The 21,332-nt window shown below is 43.0% G+C and overlaps 1 pseudogene; it reads left to right on the plus strand.

Moving 5' to 3' along the window:
- Positions 1-21,332, plus strand: part of LOC126413270 (myrosinase 1-like) — a 277,606-nt pseudogene that overhangs the window by 205,927 nt on the left and 50,347 nt on the right.

Here is a 21,332-nt window from a genome sequence, read left to right on the forward strand (position 1 = left end):
ATCGGATTCACATCTGACGAGTTGGGGGCCCAGCACATCAACTGGAACCTGCCACTGTGTTCCCCGAATGACTCCACCAAACGCCTGGTCTTGAGACATGGAGAATTATCCTGTTGAAAAATGTCACTGCCGTCGGGAAACATGATCGCCATGAAGGACTGTAGTGGTCTACAACCATTGTACGATACTCCTTGGCCGTCATGGTGCCTTGCACGAGCTCCACTATACCCGTGAATGCTCACATCAGTGTTTACCGGAGCGTAATGGAGCCGCCATCAGCTTGTCTCCGTACCGCAGTACAGGTGTCGAGGAGCTGTACCCCTGGAAGACGACGGATTCGCGCCCCCGAATCGGCATGATGAAGAAGACCGTGCAGCGTTCTACCACTGTGCCGAGACCAGTCTCGATGATGACGTGCACATTTCAGTCGTAGTTACTGATGTCGTGGTGTTAACATTGGCACATGCATCGATCGTCGGCTGCGGAGCCCTATCGTCAGGTGTGTTCGCTGCACTGTGTGGTCAGACACTCTTGTACTCTGCCCAGAATTAATGTCCGGTGTTAGTTCCGCCACAGTTCGCCGCATGACTCATTTCATCTGTAATGAGTAGTGGCCGCCCAACCTCTAGACATGGTTTCACCTTGGTTTTGCCACGTGTTGAAGGCATTCACCACAGCACTCCTCGAACACCAGAAAGGTCTTTCCATCACAGTATGTCCTCGGTGAACCTCAGACAGATAGCGCCCCTGACTACCAATCTATTCTGTGAGCCGCGCAGGGTAGCCGCGCGCTCTAAGGCGCCTTGGCCTCCTTCGAAGGTTCGAGTCCCCCTTCGGGCATGGGTGTATGTGTTGTCCTTAGCGTAAGTTAGTTTCAGTTAGATTAACTACTAGATTGACTACGGACCGATGACTTCAGCACCGAGCGAGGTGGCGCAGTGGTTAGCACACTGGACTCGCATTCGGGAGGACGACGGTTCAATCCCGTCTCCAGCCATCCTGATTTATGTTTTCCGTGATTTCCCTAAATCGTTTCAGGCAAATGCCGGGATGGTTCCTTTGAAAGGGCACGGCCGATTTCCTTCCGCATCCTTCACTAACCCGAGCTTGCGCTCCGTCTCTAATGACCTCGTTGTCGACGGGACGTTAAAACAACACTAACCTAACCTAACCGATGACTTCAGCAGTTTGCTCCCATAGGAACTTACCACAAATTTCCGATTTCCATTCGTGAAAACGATATATCAAAAGCACTTTCCAAGTCCGTAATATCTGCGGTACAAGTTTTATGTGAGACATCAAATATATAGGGTGTATCACATAAATTTGCCACGTCATAGGATATTTCTGAAATGAAACAAAATGTGAAAAATGCAGTTGGCCAGGGATGCAACTATGTTAGGGACTCTTATAGTCGTCAGGAACAGTCTCTACAATACAAGTAAACAAATATCATTTTCAACACGAAAGTTATGCTTTTTTAAATGGTACATGTTCATTTTTTCTACCAAAATGAAAATCAGAGTATGCTGTGCGTACTGTAAGATCTTTGGTACACCATCAGATTATTTGACTCATCACTCTAACGAAGTAGGCGAGTGTCAGCAATATGTCTCGTGGTCTTATCGTGGCGTGTTTATCTTTTGCCGTTAGGTCAGACGATAGAAATGCCACTTGCACACTTAGAGTAGCAGATTGACGGTGACCAACTTTAAACAGAACTTGATTAATTTTCACACACATTTATTAAAATAATAACAAGCATAAAATTACTTGATTCTGGATGCTATTTACAATTGACAATCTGAAATTCCTTTGGTCTTGGTACGTTAATCTTATTCTCACATATCTCTGATACTTGACAAAGTGTCTATACATTTATCTTCATGGCTATGTACAGGAATACGACAATCTTATTAGGCGCAGACTGAAACTTGACTATAGACTGGTACAGACTAATGTAGACTGGTACAGACAGGTGCAGATAAATGCAGACTAATGCAGACTGACTGATCGGAGGCCTGTACACTCGTTATAATACCTCGCGCGTTCATGAATCACTGCGCGAGTGTGATCTGCCAGGAGAAAAGGTTCTATGTTAGCAGCGATCTCATTGGCTGCGTTACATATTAATACGCGGATCGTCTCTACGGCAGCGCCATCACGTAGTGCAGAGACAGACGAGCGCTGCGCCTGCGCTGTTGTGCTTAGCCGGGCGCGCTCTAGTGGGAAAGCTGACTATGCGGAACTATGTACACAACACAGAGGTACAGTTAGTAGTCATTTCAAACTTGTTTTCAGTGCTCTAAACCTTATATCTTGTGAAATACTTTAAATAATGGAAGCGATGACACTGTTTTTGTCGTGGTGCTGCATACCGCGGCAGAAACTGATGTGCCATTACCATCCTTTAAAGTCTATGTGTTTCAGGAGGTACGAGGTTTCCAACAGTGAAACAAGTCCGTCATCACTACCTGCACCTCTGGTTTTCATTTCCTCAGAAGTATACTTGTGCCCTTTAAAAAACCGTAATTTTGCGTTGAAAGTGGTATTTGAAACATTTATGGATTCTGCATGTCTGCCCATTGCAGGAGCCTCTGGCATAGATGCATCGAAATAACTGTTACATCAACTGTGTTCCTAAATTACAGGATTGGACGTGGTCGTTAATGCAGAACAGAGACAGTGCTAACATCTCAGAAATGAACTTACATTTATAAAACTGACAATTGACTGTGAAGGGAGCTTTCTACCTGATAATTGGAGAAACGCACTTTTGCTACAGGTGACGATGTACCACTGGGACCTTCCCCAAGCGCTGCAGTACCTCGGTGGGTGGGTTAACGAGATCATGGTCGACTACTTCGCGGACTACGCCAAGCTGCTCTTCGACAATTACGGAGACAGGGTAAGTTCGCGTGAGGCAGCGCTCGTAGCTCCCCTGCGGCGCCCTCGCCTCACGAGTGTCTCTGGGTGGGCAGGTGAAGTGGTGGATCACGTTCAACGAGCCCGCCATCATCGTCTGGGGCTACGCCATCCCCGGCATGCCGCCCGGCATTCCGGCGACGGGCGTCGGCGACTACCTGGCGACCCACACACTGGTCAAGGCGCACGCGCGCGTCTGGCACCTCTACGACGAGCAGTACAGGGCGACACAGAACGGTTCGTTCACTTTGCTTTAAACCTGTCTTCGGTTTCCACGTGGGTGAGTGTGAAGTGACTGCAAACAAAATTGATACTCATAGTTTGTTCCTTCTTGATCAAATCCGGTATGCTGAATGCTGTGCGTACATGTGTAAATATATCTACATATGTGTGCAAGTCAGTTTGTGAGTATGTGGAAGGAGGATCGGTCAACTCACCTCGTGTCTCCCTGTGGGTGCATTCTTCCACATCTTTTTACTGACCTTCTTGACTGTAAATACGTGTTATTCCCACATCAGCATTTCTTGTTTCTCACGATCACACTTGATTTTTCGGACTCATTTTCTCTACCACACTTCTCAGTTTTGAATGTTTTATTCGATTAAATTTACGATTCACTGTGAGCACCTGTTGCAAAACAATTCGAATTTGCGCCAGGGTTTGTGCGGTGTCTCAAATATGCAACTTTATTCAAAATAATTGATGCAGATACATTTACATAAGACAATCTTTCTGATAGCCTGATATGCTAGCAAACTTGGGCACATCTGCACTTAACGCTTTTCTCCGGTTTGGAGAAATATCGCTGTTCAAATGTCAGCAGCATCCAGGTAAACAACATACCAGTCTTATTCTCAATAGTTCTCTCGGCTAGGCATTTTTTAACTTGTTTCTCCCTTTCATCTCTTGTTTGCTATGCTCTCTCCAAACTTCTATCAACATTGCCGGGCGGTGTGGCCGTGCGGTTCCAAGCGCTTCAGTTTGGAAGCGCGTGACCGCTACGGTCGCAGATTCGAATCCTGCCTCGGGCATGGATGTGTGTGATGTCCTTAGGTTAGTTAGGTTTAAGTTGTTCTAGGTTCTAGGGGACTGATGACCTCAGAAGTTAAGTCCCATAGTGCTCAGAGCCAATTTTAAAAAACTTCTATCAACATTTACTCGTCCACTGACTATTTCTTTCTCTTCTTAATAACCACAACTAATTGATGCCCCAATCTTAATTGTTATCTGAACACTACTATATTTACTTATATAGCCATGTTTTTATTAGTTTATATTGAATTATCTATAGTGGGATACGTAATTTTAACAGAACTTTGTCAAAATTATGGTATTTAATATTCATATTATCTTACGTAACTGGTTTCATAGCAGCCCTCCCTTTTTTATTTTTTTCATTGTTTTACCTATTATTGAGTTTCTACTATCTATGTTGTTTCACACATTTTTTTTCTGTTTCTGCCAATTTTGTTCTTTTGGTCACAAAAGAAAATTTTTTGTTGTCCAATATCCTTCCCCTGCAGTTCTTTTTTGAGCTCTGATTCCAAGTTCTGCTGATCCCCCCATCCAGGAGACCAAACAATGGATGTTTGTTTTCACAATCATTTCATTTCCATTTTCTATTTATATCCAAAATAGATTTACGTTTCCTCTCACAATTTTTTCGTATACGTTTCAATTAAATATAGGTTTTTTCTTTACATTATACCTATTATTTTTAAACCATATTTTATATATCTCTTATCTCTCTGGCTTATGCCTCGTTATACATTGAAGCACACACAGTATAATGACCTATATTTGTCTTTCAAAAGGTACATTTCTCGTTATGGATACTTTTAGTAAAGCACTGCTGAATTTAGCTGAGTCAAGCCGTCGTTCTGCTGCAACGTTTTCCAGATAGTTTCCTACTTGTCAACTTCAGGTATAGTGTCGGGTTCGTGTCCTCTCCGTGTTTTATAGATGCTGGACCGCAGGCTCCTCTGCCTCGTCTTCGACGGCAGCGGCAATCACGCGCCTCCGGTAGGGGAGTTGCGGTCCACGGGGCGGGATTTTGGGGGGGGGGGGGGGGGTGGACGTGGCGGCCGGTGATGGTGGGGCTTCCTGCGTCCTGGCCCTGCCTTCGCCGGTTTCGCAGTCGAGCGTTCTTGTCGTATTTCTGTTATCGACTCATACCACGCTGTGCTAAGTTGGAAACCGCTATCTCGGTTGACAAGATTATAATGGACTCGTATCTACACAGCTTCTTTAAAAACCGAATCCCAGAACCCGCTGGCCCTGCATACCAGCTTTGTTTGTTCGAGATGAAACATATGGTTTTCGTTGAGACTGTATTCCGCCACTGCAGGTTTCTCCGCTTGCCCTAGGCGAACGCACCTCACGTGTTCTGACCAGCACTGCGATTCACATCACTGAGTCTGACCGAAGTACTGTTTGCCACACTCGCAGCTGATGCTGTAGACTCCAGCTGTCTGTATTCCTAATTTGCCCTTCACTGAGCCCAGCATATTCTTGACTTTGACTGATGCGCGACAGCTGGTTTTAATGTGCTCTATTCTAATATCCTGGCAATCTTTGCCGTGGGCGGCCCAGCATACGGAGGGAACGCCAAGCGCTTACTGTCTTCGTCGCTTACGTCTTCTCTCGTCTTCTTGCTCAGTTGGAAAGCGCGTCTTATCTGCGTCTCAGCATAGCCGTTCCTGCGAAACATTTTTCGTCAAGTTCTGCACTTCGGAAACTAGATTATCCTTGTCGCATATGTCTCGTGCTTTTTGCAGCAGTGTGGTGAGCACGGATTTGTGTCGTGTGGGATGGTGGCAGCTATTGGCGTTAAGGTACAGGTCGGGTTGTCTTCTTCCTCTAAACAGAATGGGCTAACGTGCCATCAGTCTCCTTCTTTATCATAATATCGAGGAAAAACTGACATCCGTTTTGTTCCACCTCCATGGTGAGTTTAATATTGTAATGTATGCCGTTGAAGCAGTTAAGAAATTCTTGTAGACTTTCTTGGCCATGCGGCAAAATCACGAACGTTTCGTCCATATAGCGGTAGAACACCTTCGGTTTCACACGCGTCGTTTCGAGAGCCGTTTTTTCAAAGAATTCCATCTACAGGTTTGCGATACATGGCGGCAGGGGGGACCCATGGCTATTACGTCTAACTGTTGGTAGAATTTGCCTCTGACCACGATGTCATCTTTGTCCAGACGTCTCTTGAAGTATCTTCACAAAATCTGTCGAGTTTTTGACATGATGGGGACAATGACCCACGAGAGGCTTCAATAACTGCGCCACGTGTTTGGCAATTCCATAAGTTGGTGAATTTATTGTGTCCGCTATTGGACGTAGTGGAACTCTCTTCTTGTATATATCTGGAAGTCCGTACAAGCGTGACGATATCATAGCTCTGGGATACAGTCTTCTAACCATATCCTTGTCCATTCCTGAGTTGTTTAGCAGCTGATGTAGGGCCCTTTGTAACCTCCCAACAGAAAAAATAGGTATAACGTTCACATTTAGCGTAATCTCCCAACAGTTTATTATTCCGTAACCTCACAATAACAACGTGACTAACCTCTCAATAAAATTGTGGCTCACTTATAACCTTTCAATAATTGACTGTGAATTTAAACTGGTAATTTTTGGACACAGCAGTGCTGCGTCATGGCCCTGAAAGATCATACTGAATAAATTGAAAATACTTACCTAAATACGGTCGCCGGATAACGCGTATATATCTGCTCCTATAAGAAATTTTTCTGGCACAGCCCAGTGCAATGCTGGCCGATAGATTTGTCATGCATAAAAAGAAACAACTGATTTTTCTTTACAATAATCGGGATGACCATGGATTGGAGAAATTAGTAAATTCTTTAAACTGAGATGCACGATTGTCAAAAGTTAATTTTTAAAAGAAAGATTATTATCAAGAGATTTTTTAAACATTTACATGGGACTTGATATAACAATAGTACACATGCGCGAGGCTGCTTTTACCTTATACTACATCGCTCAGGCACCGCCATCGCTCCCCACGACCGGCCCAGCCAACTCCATACACCAGACCGCTAGCTACTGCTTACTCCTACTGACACACAGTTCCTAATGCAGCCAACACTGCTCTCTGGTCTGAGATTCTCTTATAGCTTACATATCGCAGGCTGCGCGTGAGCAATCCATTACATCTGCTCTTCACTTGTTTGTAAGCTGGATTCTGTAGAAGGATCTCAGTCTTCTGCCAGTAGTCAACTGATCGTAGCAGTACCGTCACATTGCCTTTGTCTGCCGCCAGGACGACCGTATCTTCGTCTTCTCGCAGGTCGCGTATCGCCCCGCATTCAGTCGTGGAGATACTGATTTTCGGCAGGAAATGACACGAACGCGACACTTCGCCTGAAGATGACAAGTAGAAAATTTCTTGAAACGTTGTTGCAGAACGACGCTTTGACTCGGCTGATAACGCGAGAAGATTCGCGGAGAAAGTCTAAATTATGACATTGCTCAAATGTTTATGATATATTTCTAATAGATGCGCTTTCCCATTTAACCTGTGTTTCCTATAGAGGGTTGCAGAAACAGTCTGAAAGGCTTGTAAGGGTATTGCAGGGTAGGCTTCTACTGAGAAATAATTGTTAAGAAAAAAAGTATATACGTTGAACTGTTTCCGAGCTACGGTACTTTGAGTTGAAATTAGTCAATCAGGTTGTTGGGCACGAAACTTCAGGCGGAGCGCCAGATACAAGTAGTGTCATATACAATTAGCGTAGATGATAGCGCGCAAGACTGCTCAGCCTTTCCCTTGGGTTCGATCTTTGTTACCGTACCAAGTTCAGTTCTTGTGTCGTTCGATTTTACGAAAACAAACGGCGAATACGTTTGCTCGCGCAACGGCCTGATTGTCTAATTTCAATGTTAATAAACTCGGAAATGGTGCAACGTATTGAATTTTTTCTTAACTACTATTTCTCGGCACAGCTTACCCTACAACACTCTTACAACCATTTCAGATTTCTTGACCTCTGAATTCCTTTCTAGCTCGAACAGCTAAATTTTATAAATTTGGAGATCAAAGTAGTAGATAAAGAATAATAGTTTTACTGGTAAGACTTAAAGAAAGATTAATTTTGTTCTACATGTTGTGTTCAATAGTGTTTTCTGTATGAAGGTTACAAATTTTATAAATGAAAAAACAAGTGATACTGGAGTACAATTTTGGTAAACATTTTTGGAATACAGTGATCAATAGATTATTATATTTTGACTAAAGTTCAGTCTTGATCACACCATCACTGAAACATAAATGGTGTGATCAAGACTGAACTTTAGTCAAAATATGATACTGGAGTAATATTCCGCGATATTTATTATTTTCCTAACTACTTTTTAACTGTTATGCCAGTGTCAGATACAAACATAAATATGTGAGCAGTAAAATTTTTGTGAAGACAAAGATTTTAAAATAGTGCAACTACAGAGTATCTCAGATGATTTCCAAAGATGGAAAATGTTAATGTTTGGTTTTGTATTAAAACAAGAGGGATTACTTCATTAAAATTGTGATGTGAAAATATTTAGTTTGACAAAATATGTAACTTATAAATAATGAACTACACGAAAGCTTGAAATAGTTATTCTGAGAGGAAAAATAAATTGAATAATATGTAGTAAAATTTGGAGACGTGCTCCAAGCAGATGACTGAACCAGGTAATCTTGTCCTTAAAAGCCGGTCGGAGTGGCAGTGCGGTTCTAGGCGCTACAGTCTGGAACCGAGCGACCACTACGGTCACAGGTTCGAATCCTGCCTCGGGCATGGATGTGTGTGATGTCCTTAAGTTAGTTAGGTTTAATTAGTTATAAGTTCTAGGCAACTGATGACCTCAGAAGTTAAGTCGCATAGTGCTCAGAGCCATTTGAACGAATTTTTGGCCTTAAAAGGTCCAATCTTGCAAACAGGTACAGCGCAATATGTGGGACTAAACAGGTAAATGAAGCAATTTTTAATAGAGCAAGTGAAACTAACGTAAAATAAAGAAAAAAATTCAGCATTTGAGTACGAGGGGTAATTTAGAAAGTAGTCTCGATGGAGATATACCACAAATGAAGTGGTTCCTGATTTCGTCATTTTGGCCACCACATTTTAACACTCTTATTCATTTTTAATCACGTTTTTTTCACGACGCTTCAGTATGGGCGCCTGAGACCTCGAAATTGGTCGCAAAACAAACTAGGGAAGTACATAATTGATAGCGCACAGGTATTCGCCAGGAGCATAAATTTCATCATTTTATGATTTTAATTGTTCTCAGTAGCGTCTAATAGTTTTCTGGGGGTAGACTACTGCCAGCAGTTTATACGCATTGAAGTCAAGATTGGTGTAAGCAAGGTTAGTTGCACAAGCAACCAGTAAAGTTGAAAAATTGTTTCTTCGCATTAATTTTCAAAAATGATATTAAAAAGCCAAACCATCATGCGATGTGGTACAGTGGTTAGACAGTGGATTTCAAATACCTATGCACCAATCCAGATTTAGCTCCTTTGTGATTTCGATAAATCACTTAAGATGGATGCTGGGATGGTTCCTACCGTTCCTCAATCAGATCTTGGGCCCTACCTCTACTGTCTCATCATCAACACTGTCTTAAACTCTAATCTCCCTTTTTTAAAGACACGTTTTAGTGTTCAGAGGAATGATGAATCTTAAATCATGCAATAAAACATAACGAATGAAGTACTCATTCTTCAAAGTAACTTTTTGGTCAAATGCACACAATGTGCGGGCTGTCTAACTCGTTTGTGATGTAAAAATATATAGTTTCACAAAATATGTAACGTTTTAAATAATGAACTACGTGAAAATTTGAAACAGGTGTTCTGAGACGAAAAATAAATTTAACAATATGTAATAAAATTTGGAGTCGTGCTCCAAGCAGATCATCACATACGCCATCGTACCAGTGTTTATTGGGATCCTTGGAAATATTTTAGGTTTATGGTGAATTTTAACAGATGCAGCACATATACACACTGGTGTTAGATTGGATGTTGTAGACAGAAGTCTTCAGGCATCTCTAAACTCTCAAACAAGGAGCCTAAGGGCTTTATGTCAGTTTGTTTTTAATTCAGATATTTTACAAGTATGCTTATACAAATAAAAATTGTTGCATAGCTAGATTTGTTATTATGAACATAAAACAAAAACAACTTTAATTTTACCAGTTGTGGCTCTCAAATAGGTACATCTGCCCCGAGTCAGACACGTTTAAAATTAATACATAAATTTTAAATATATTTGAGAAATCCGTTCAGTGGATGTTGCTAGTTTCAGAAAAAATGTCATTCTACTGAGTTAATCACTACTACATTAAGTATTTCCGCCTCTTTCAATAATAATGGCGCTAAGTATGAAGAAATGACCATGAAAATTATTATAAGTGTTTCTTTAAATGTAAATCAGGAACAAATGTAGTTTAGACAGTTCTTCAATCGTTACAGTATCAACTTTGTGTGATCTATTGTTGGAATTGCACATTCAACAACTTAAACGTAGCATAAATGATGTACAATAACTGGTATTATTTTCTGATGCGAAGCTAAACGAATTCACCCAGAGGTAATGTAATAGTTTAATATAAATAACAGTTTTATCTCAAATTTGTTTCAGGCTCTGTGGGAATGACACTGAGCAGCTCACAATACGAGCCGTATACAAACTCTACTGAAGACATAGAAGCAACTGAGAGACAAAGACAGTTTAAGGTGAGTCAGCGCAGTGTTTGAGAGGGCTACAAAGTTATTAGCTACCAGTCAAATTGTAATTACACGTGTTTTCATTTTATGACGATGTTCATCAATATCCTTCAAATGTTCAAATGTGTGTGAAATCTTATGGAACTTAACTGCTAAGGTCATGAGTCCCTAAGCTTACACACTACTTAACCTAAATTATCCTAAGGACAAATACACACACCCATGCCCGAGGGAGGACTTGAACCTCCGCCGGGACCAGCCGCACAGTTCATGACTGCTGCGCCTTAGACTGCCCGGCTAATCCCGCGCAGCCAATATCCTTCTATTAACGAAAAAAAGAAATAGAAAATTGTGGCTATAGACTGGATCTAAATTCCAGTGAACTTGGTGCTACACTACACTAAAATTATACTTACCTACCTTTCTTACGGGGCCCAGAAGTCAACTTTAGAACCGAATTCGTGTAAAGGTGGGGTCCGATTTAACACACTTTAAAGAGCATTCTCCGACATATTTACGGAACGTCAAGAAACCTCGGGAGAAATTAGCCAAAGAAGAAATTTCTTGAATCTAGCATCAACTACAAAACCACATGTGCTATATAGACTACGACTGAGATGCAGTAGCTTCTAGTACTCTTGCTTGAGCGAATGTTACTATTTCGACATAGTCTGTGCCTAGCACCGTATCACAAATACTCATGACAGAAAACCAAGAAGTCAGAAGACGGCTTCTCTACCAGTTCCGTGCGACGTTACGGAGCCTGTGGTAAACATAATCCTTACAGACTCGAGCATCAATAGAGCGCAGTAAAAAAACTCCTCTGGCAAGTGGGTCTTTCAAAAAAAACAGTTCAAGATGCAGAGCACTGCAACTGTCATGCGAAAAACCCACTTCACAAGGTTAAAACAATATTATCCATTCACTAACCGCATTGTGTCGCAGCCATATGATCCTCAGTAGTTCAAGGACTCACTCTCGGAAACGATGCAACTGGAGCACACGACGTAGGCGAATTTACTTGGTCTTGTCCTGAATGAGCAAATCAGCCTCTGAATTCATGTTTCACTGTTTAATGTTCACACTCATACAAAATGAACTTCTCGAAACTGTCTTAATTCTAACTGGCTGTTTATTCTACAGTGACTACTGGACCCTAACGCTGGTCCTGCGCCCCAATCTTCTTCCCCCCCCCCCCCCTCACCCTAGCTCCCTCCCCCCCCCCTCCCTCTCCCCGAATCCACCGATTTTGTCTCTGCGCCCTCAGCAAGGCGAGAATCCGCACAGGCGACCGTCACTCGTAACTGTTACATCAGGCAGGCCCTTGTGATGTCCATCCTAACTGCACACACTGCGATTGACACAAAATTAGGCGTTACTAATACTGCCAGATGTAAAATTTAAACGTAACTGTCCCATGGGGTTTACTGTAAATTTATTTCTCCGTAAAAACTATTAATTTTCACCTCACTGTTTTTCTTCCCTTTCCACTCAGTTCAGAAGGACGAGTTCATTCTCTCCGCTTGTCGGCTATCTTCGGACATACTGCGTCTTATATTTTTAGGAAATCCCATCCACGCCCACGTTCTAGAACATTCTGGGGTGAAAACGAAATGGTTTTCAAATCGTCCCTCTGAATATAACATATGCTGTATTGAATATAATCAATGTACAGATTACTTGATTTATTTTTAGCCATAATAATTGTATATCCGACAATCCCCCCCACCAAGGAAAATATCGCATTTCATTCAGGCGTATTGAAAGACTCATCTTAAACTCAAATTAAAATTTACGTTGTTTTCTGGGATTAGGAATGCTAATGGACACAAAGATTCCAGGTTAGATTAAGTCACAAAAATAGTCTAGTTGCCACGTTTCACCTGTTAGAAACTTCTATAGAAGAAACTGAGATGGCGGGATGTTCAACACACCAGCGACTTCCTAAGATCTCATAATTTCATGTTTTATGTTCAACCGTTTTTCCGTTGTCAAATTCCAGCGCCCCATCACAATTAAATTTTCGTCTCACTTAACGAAATCAACTATTTCTTTAATCCCATCATACACTCGTTTAGTCTCTTTAATGTTTATGGGGCTAGTAGACACATACACTTGTACCAATGTGATGGGTCTTGGCTTTTATCTTTCTTGGCTATGCATTCGCTACTCCTTTCACAGCACTTCACCGACATTACAACATTTTTCTTGATTATTTGACCTACAACTCCGTTACACCTATGATCTCTTGTTAATAACCTTCCACCTACCTGGACACGAATCCTGTTCTTGCCACCACACTTCATTAGATACCATTATATCTAACTGCGACATCCAGAATGAGATTTTCACTCTGCAGCGGAGTGTGCACTGATATGAAACTTCCTGGCAGATTGAAACTGTGTGCGGACCGAGACTCGAACTCGGGACCTTTGCCTTTCGCGGGCAAGTGCTCGGCTGTAAATAGCCATCTTTGGTGCATTTTCGTTACAATTCAACAGACTCTTGGCAGTTTTAATCTGCCAGGAAGTTTCATAAATGCTACATATTAGTTTCTATTTTCAACTTCTCCAACCAGTCCTCACGATCAAGAAATCTAAAATTCAACACTTCGACCTTCAGAATACCAGACTTGTTTTATCCAGATGACATCCTCCTGAGAAGGCCCCTCCTAGAAATACGAATGAAGGACATTCCTATCTCCGAAATATTTTAACCATGAGCAATGTTATCATCACAAAACCTTAATGTAGAGCTGAATAATCTCGGAAAACATAATAGCTCTAGTTTCCCCTTCTTTTCAGCTGTTCGCAGCACCAATATAGGAAGACTATGTAGGACAATGTTACAAGGCTACATCAATTTTGATTCCATTAGGAACTGTTGTGCACAGCGACTGTAGATTATATGGAAGAAGAGGCGCACAGCAGTCAGTCACAATCCCATTAGTTTTTATTATGTTTTCAGATCTAGATTTCGGCTGTAAATAGCCATCTTCGGTGCATTTTCGTTACAATTCAACAGACTCTTGGCAGTTCATGGAACCATATGTTCTTGCTCGTGTATAGGCAGATGTCTATTTATAGCCGAAATCTAGATTTGCAGGCATAATAAAAACTAATGGCGTTGCGACTGACTGTTGTATACCTTTCCTGCCACAAGACCACGTCAGTCAATCATCCATACAGTTGCCCCTGCAACTATGAAAAGGCTGCTGCCTCTCTTCAGGAACCACAGGTTAGTTCGTCGTCTCCACAGATGTCCTTCCGATGTGGTTACTTACACTCTACACTCAGTTGCATTTTGTTGTTTATTCTTCAGTATTAAACTGAGGGACTTTGATTTAAATGTGCCATAACCTCCCACCTATCTGCGAATACTATTGTCAACGATATGATTATAATGGATTTAGAATGTCTGTTGGAACATCCCTTTTCATATAAATTTTGGACACGAAGTGAAACTCTTTCATATTTAAGAACGTGCAACTCATTTTATTAACTCTGAAGAGTTCTGATGGAATCCAGTTGCGTTATCTATGATCAGATCTTTCGGTGCTTTGTCAAAATTGACCACTGATCTGGAAATCCTGTGTTCTAACTGGTCGATATTTTACAGACTGTTCACAATGTACACACATCAATAAAAGTTTTGCTTCGCCCCGGGTTCCAGAACTCCAGAAGGTAGACTTTGACTGGATATTGTATCACAGATGCAGTCCTTGACTGTTCAGAGATGTCACTAAACCCGCCCAAAGATGTAAAAAACCACACATGAGTGGGTCCGACAGCCGATCAGTTCCAGTCATTCCACCAGGAAGGAGGTACACAGCTCGTGTTGTCTGTAGTTCAATCATGCCTAGACGGTCAATACCGCCGTTCGATCGCGTCCGCATTGTTACTCTCTGCTCTCAACAAGGGAAGTGTCCAGGCGTCTCGGAGTGAACCAAAGCTATGTTGTTCGGACATGGAGGAGACCAGAGAGACAGAAACTGTCGATGACATGCCTCGCTCAGTCCGCCGAAGGGTTACTACTACAGTGGATGACCGCTACCTACGGCTTATGGCTCGGAGGAGCCCCGACAGCAACGCCACCATGTTGAATCATGATTTTCGTGCAGCTACAGGACGTCGTGTTCCGACTCAAACAATGCGCAGTAGGCTGCATGATGCTTCACTCCCGACGTCCATGGCGAGGTCCATCTTTGCGACCACGACACCATGCAGCGCGGTACAGATGGGCTTAACAACATACCGAATCGACCGCTCAGATTTGGCATCACGTTCTCTTCACCGATGAGTGTCGCATATGCCTTCAACCAGACAATCGTCAGAGACGTGTTTGGAGCCAAACCGGTCAGGCTGAACGCCTTAGACGCACTGTCCAGTGAGTGCAGCAAGATGGAGGTTCCCTGCTGTTTTGGGGTGGCGTTATATGGGCCGACTGATGCCGCTGGTGGTCATGGAAGGAGCCGTAACGGCTCTACGATACGTGAATGCCATCCTCCGACCGATAGCGCAACCATATCGGCAGCATATTGGCGAGATATTCGTCTTCATGGACGACAATTGGCGACCCATCGTGAACATCTTGTGAATGACTTCCTTCAGGATAACGACATCGCTCGACCAGAGTAGCCAGCATGTTCTCCAGGCATGAACATTATTGGACATGCCTGCTGAGATAGCTTGAACACGGCTGTTTATGGACGACGTGACCCAACAAACACTCTGAGGGATCTACACCGAATCGCCTTTGAGGAGTGGAACAATCTGGACCAACAGTGCCTTGATGAACTTGTGGATAGTATACCACGACGAATACAGGCATGCATTAATGCACATATCGTGCCACTGGATATTGGAGGAACCGGTGCGTACAGCAGTCTAACCACCTCTGAAGGTCTCGCTGCATGGTGGCACAACAGGAATTGTGTGGTTTTCATGAGCAATAAAAAGGGCTGAAATGACGTTTATGTTGATCTCTGTTCCAATTTTCTGTACAGGTTCCGGAAATCTCGGAACCGAAGAGAGGCAAAACTTTTTTTGATGTGTGTATTTCTAGAATGTATGGTAGAAATTAGTATGCACATCGATATATTTTTGTGGGAAAAAATTAAAACGTAGCATTTTTCGCTCATTAGGTTGGGATTTTCGCCCACCCTATCTACAGTCAGGAGGGTGACTATCCTGCAGTAGTGCGGGAAAGGGTGGACAACAACAGCAAAGCAGAAGGACTAACGCGCTCAAGGCTGCCAAAATTCACGCAGGAGGAAATTGAATACATTAGAGGTGAGTGATAACTGTGCTATTCGAGATATTGTGGGGTTCTCAGCAGCTACATTGCGGTTGAAAGAAATTTCGAAGATGGGCATTATGAGAAAAGTATATCCATGATCATAAAATTGGCAGAATAGGTTTTCGTTCATTATTTTACAAGGCATGTGAGTGAATTTAGTCTGCATTTATTCGCCATTTGCATCTAAAAATCTTAATATATTCTTCAAACGCGAATGCGATCCCTCTTAACAATAAGACTTACAATTAAATGTTGTAATAATTATCCGTAATCCACGTTTCTGTTCATATGAACCGCGTAGTGATACATTTTTTTGAGTAGGTGCAGGTTTGTAGAGAAGCTGCATTACTTGACCCTATATGTTGTCTTGCTATATCTGTACAGGAAATTTCGACAAAGATCTTAGAGCTGCCGATATATTACCGATAGCGTCTTTGTAATACTTATTTCATTTAAATGAAGCATCTGTGCGTTGAAGTCATCAATATAACTAATTATGTGAGCAATTATCTCTGCATTCGATCTTAACTGCTTCATAACAATATTATTCAGTCGTCAGAATTTTCCGATTACGGTTTACTACGTTCTAAATGCCTGGGTGGCTAGAATGGAGGGAGGGGGGGATTGTGGTTGGGATGCGAGAATACGTGAGCCTTTAAACCGCTCCACAATCTTGAATTGAGACTCGTCTTCGACAGAACCTGTACCATGCACTCTGAGCTTTGAACAATGCCTGATCTCTCCTGCCTGCTGCAATAACCGCAACCCACTGATAACCCTTTACAGGGCGGTCAGAAACTGAGAAGCTTGTAAGGGTGTTGTAGAGTAGGATGTGCTTAGAAAAAATTGTTAAGAACTAAATTCGATACGTTGCGCCTTCTTCTAGTTAATCAGCACTGATCCTTCTTATTTAATTTCACGTGTAAGAGTCATGTGCAAGTACTTTTCGCGACCAGCCATGGGGAAATGCAATTTGCATCCTACGATTCATACACTCCTGGAAATTGAAATAAGAACACCGTGAATTCATTGTCCCAGGAAGGGGAAACTTTATTGACACATTCCTGGGGTCAGATACATCACATGATCACACTGACAGAACCACAGGCACATAGACACAGGCAACAGAGCATGCACAATGTCGGCACTAGTACAGTGTATATCCACCTTTCGCAGCAATGCAGGCTGCTATTCTCCCATGGAGACGATCGTAGAGATGCTGGATGTAGTCCTGTGGAACGGCTTGCCATGCCATTTCCACCTGGCACCTCAGTTGGACCAGCGTTCGTGCTGGACGTGCAGACCGCGTGAGACGACGCTTCATCCAGTCCCAAACATGCTCAATGGGGAACAGCTCCGGAGATCTTGCTGGCCAGGGTAGTTGACTTACACCTTCTAGAGCACGTTGGGTGGCACGGGATACATGCGGACGTGCATTGTCCTGTTGGAACAGCAAGTTCCCTTGCCGGTCTAGGAATGGTAGAACGATGGGTTCGATGACGGTTTGGATGTACCGTGCACTATTCAGTGTCCCCTCGACGATCACCAGTGGTGTACGGCCAGTGTAGGAGATCGCTCCCCACACCATGATGCCGGGTGTTGGCCCTGTGTGCCTCGGTCATATGCAGTCCTGATTGTGGCGCTCACCTGCACGGCGCCAAACACGCATACGACCATCATTGGCACCAAGGCAGAAGCGACTCTCATCGCTGAAGACGACACGTCTCCATTCGTCCCTCCATTCACGCCTGTCGCGACACCACTGGAGGCGGGCTGCACGATGTTGGGGCGTGAGCGGAAGACGGCCTAACGGTGTGCGGGACCGTAGCCCAGCTTCATGGAGACGGTTGCAAATGGTCCTCGCCGATACCCCAGGAGCAACAGTGTCCCTAATTTGCTGGGAAGTGGCGGTGCGGTCCCCTACGGCACTTTGTAGGATCCTACGGGGGCGACAACATCGATGTACTGTGGAGACCTCACGCCCCACGTGTTGAGCAATTCGGCGGTACGTCCACCCGGCCTCCCGCATGCCCACTATACGCCCTCGCTCAAAGTCCGTCAACTGCACATACGGATCACGTCCACGCTGTCGCGGCATGCTATCAGTGTTAAAGACTGCGATGGAGCTCCATATGCCACGGCAAACTGGCTGACACTGACGGCGGCGGTGCACAAATGCTGCGCAGCTAGCGCCATTCGACGGCCAATACCGCGGTTCCTGGTGTGTCCGCTGTGCCGTGCGTGTGATCATTGCTTGTACAGCCCTCTCGCAGTGTCCGGAGCAAGTATGGTGGGTCTGACACACCGGTGTCAATGTGTTCTTTTTTCCATTTCCAGGAGTGTATATCAGTCCAGACTTCACTTCCAGGTTCCATTCTACTGCATTCTAAGTCTGGAAACATTATTGATGGTGAAAATTTCAGACCTAGATCATTACATTTATCGGCAACTGTTTGAAAGGCAAACTGAGTCTGCTTTGTCCTTCAACAAAGGAGAAGACCAATGCAATATAATGTCCGTTAACTATCCTGATTCCTGTAAACAGCTGACAAAGAAACTTTGTGCAACACTAGAATGTTCTATCAACGTATAGATAGTAAGCTGTTGTGGAAAGCCCATGGTCAGGATCTTGTTCAGAAAGTAAATGCTGCTTTATTTACCATTAAAACAGTATCTGCAATAAGTGACAGTTCAACACGAAAAGTAGTCTACTTCGCATATTTTCATACGCTTATGTCATATGGTATTATTTTTTGGGGTAATTCTTCTGATTCCAAAAGGGTATTTTGGGCTCAAAAACGGGCTGTTCAAGCTATATGTGGTGTAAGTTCGAGAACCTCTTGTCGACCCTTATTCAATAGTCTGGGAATTCTGACATTGCCCTCACAGTATATATTTTCTTTAATGTCGTTTGTTGTTAGCAATATTAGCTTATTCCGAAGAGTTAGCAACTTTCACTCAGTTAATACTAGGCAGCAATCAAATCTGCATGTGGAATGCACTTCATTGACTCTTGTGCAGAAAGGAGTGCACTGTTCTGCTGCATCCATTTTCAATAAGCTACCACAAGAACTCAAAAATCTCACCAGTAGCCCAAACGCTTTTAAGTCTAAACTGAAGAGTTTCCTCATGGCTCACTCCTTCTATTCTGTCGAGGAGCTCCTGGAAGAGCTGAAAAATTAAGCAAATTCCAGTGTTACAGTGTTGATTTTGTTTATTTAAACTTACGAATTTTCGGCTGAATACGTTTCTTGTATTTCATTTTATCTGTTCCTACTATCGTGTTATAATTTCATGTATTGACTCGTTCCATGACCATGGAGACTTCTCCTTAATTTGGTCCCACGGAACAATAAATAAATAAATAATAAATAAATGTCGCACTGAGAAGGTATTTTAACTTTTTCAGATTCACAGAATATTACAACATTCTTCTTGGCATTATTTTCTACCAAGAAATTTGTCCCCTTAGTAGTTTCCACATTTAGCGTGTTGATAACATTATGAATCCCTTCAACATTCGTCGGCAATTTCGGCAGAATTTTCCGCCTACCTGGGTAAATAAATTTACGAAAGTCGTCGAAATTTCTGTTATTTTTTGCTTATCTTCTCCTTTTAAATTAGCTTTCATGGTCTTTCACAAAAATATTCCGCGGCTTTTCTCTTCATCATACGAATTATTTTTTTGCCTCCGAATTTCGTAATAAGGAATTTCCGTGTGGCCGAGGTCTTCTTAAATCTCCACTACATCCAGTTTCTTAATAGAAGCATTTTCAATAAGGCTTCTGCAACCCTTAAAGATGCATGTGCATTGCGCTCTATCACTTTTCAACAGTTTTTGAAACCCGAAGGTGTTACCTCTCGGAAGTAATATTTTCCCTCCCATTCTGCTTGATGTAACTGCAAGCGCGTCGGAGCTCATGTGCACTCTAAAAAGATCTGAGACACGAGCCCATAAACCGCTATGAGGCCTCGGAGATGTTACCTGCAGGCCACTAGTCTATTTCGAGAGGAGTGGGGCCTGTTATCTGTGAACCTATTTGGTTTCGGGAGGTACGACTCCTGCATTCATTTAGCCTACAAAGCACAAATACCCGGTGTTCACCACTGAATACCAGTATTTGAGAATGAGAGCACTTAATGACTTGCAACAAACTTTACACTTAATTTGAAAAAACACTTTGTCGCTGACAAGCCCCAAAGAAAGAAGAAAGAAAAAAGCTTATCACTTACTACATTTTCGCAGTTAATGCAGTAAAACTGCCGCAAGAAGCATGACGCTTTAATTTCTTACTTCTGAACGACTAACTGTATTCACGACGCATTTTTGCAGACAGTTTTCAAATACACCACAAAATTCGCCCAAAAAACTGAACTACTGGCGTTTAAGATTGCTACACCATGAAGATGACGTGCTACAGACGCGAAATTTAACAGACAGGAAGAAGATGCTGTGATATGCAAATGATTAGCTTTCCAGAGCATTCACACAAGGTTGGCGCCGGTGGCGTTACCTACAACGTGCTGACATGAGGAAAGTTTCCAACAGATATCTCATACACAAACAGCAGTTGACCGACATTGCCTCGTGAAACGTTGTTGTGATGCCTCGTGTGAGGAGGAGAAATGCGTACCATCACGTTACCGACTTTGATAAAGGTCGGATAGTACCCTATCGCGATTGCGGTTTATCGTATCGCGACATTGCTGCTCGCGTTGGTAGAGATCCAATGACTGTTAGCAGAATACGAACTGTGATTCTTAATTTGTTCATCTATGTATTGACTGCTTTTCAACATTTCAGCCAGTTGCACCCCACGAAGAGCTGTTTCGTTTAACGTGTGGCTATGAACGTCTTATAAAGTCTCCCTGGTGAGCGCTTATGTTGAGTGAGTACCTCTCTCTATGTGTTTCCCACACTACCTTCTACATCTACATCAATACTCCACAAGCCACCTGACGGTGTGTGGCGGAGGGTACTTGAGTACCTCTATCGGTTCTCCCTTCTATTCCAGTCTCGTATTGTTCGTGGAAAGAAAGATTGTCGGTATGCCTCTGAGTGGGCTCTAATCCCTCTGATTTTATCCTCATGGTCTCTTCGCGAGATATACGTAGGAGGGAGCTATATACTACTTCACTCGTCGGTGAAGGCATGTTCTCGAAACTTTAACAAAAGCCCGTACCGAGCTACTGAGCGTCTCTCCCGCAGGGTCTTACAATGGAGTTTATTTGTCATCTCCGTAACGCTTTCGCGATTACTGAATGATCCTGTAACGAAGCGCGCTGCTCTCCATTGGATCTTCTCTATCTCTTCTATCACCCCTATCTGGTATGGATCCCACACTGGTGAGCAATAGTCAAG

The sequence above is a fragment of the Schistocerca serialis genome, chromosome 7 (genome assembly GCF_023864345.2).
Source record: "Schistocerca serialis cubense isolate TAMUIC-IGC-003099 chromosome 7, iqSchSeri2.2, whole genome shotgun sequence".
NCBI lineage: Eukaryota > Metazoa > Arthropoda > Insecta > Orthoptera > Acrididae > Schistocerca > Schistocerca serialis.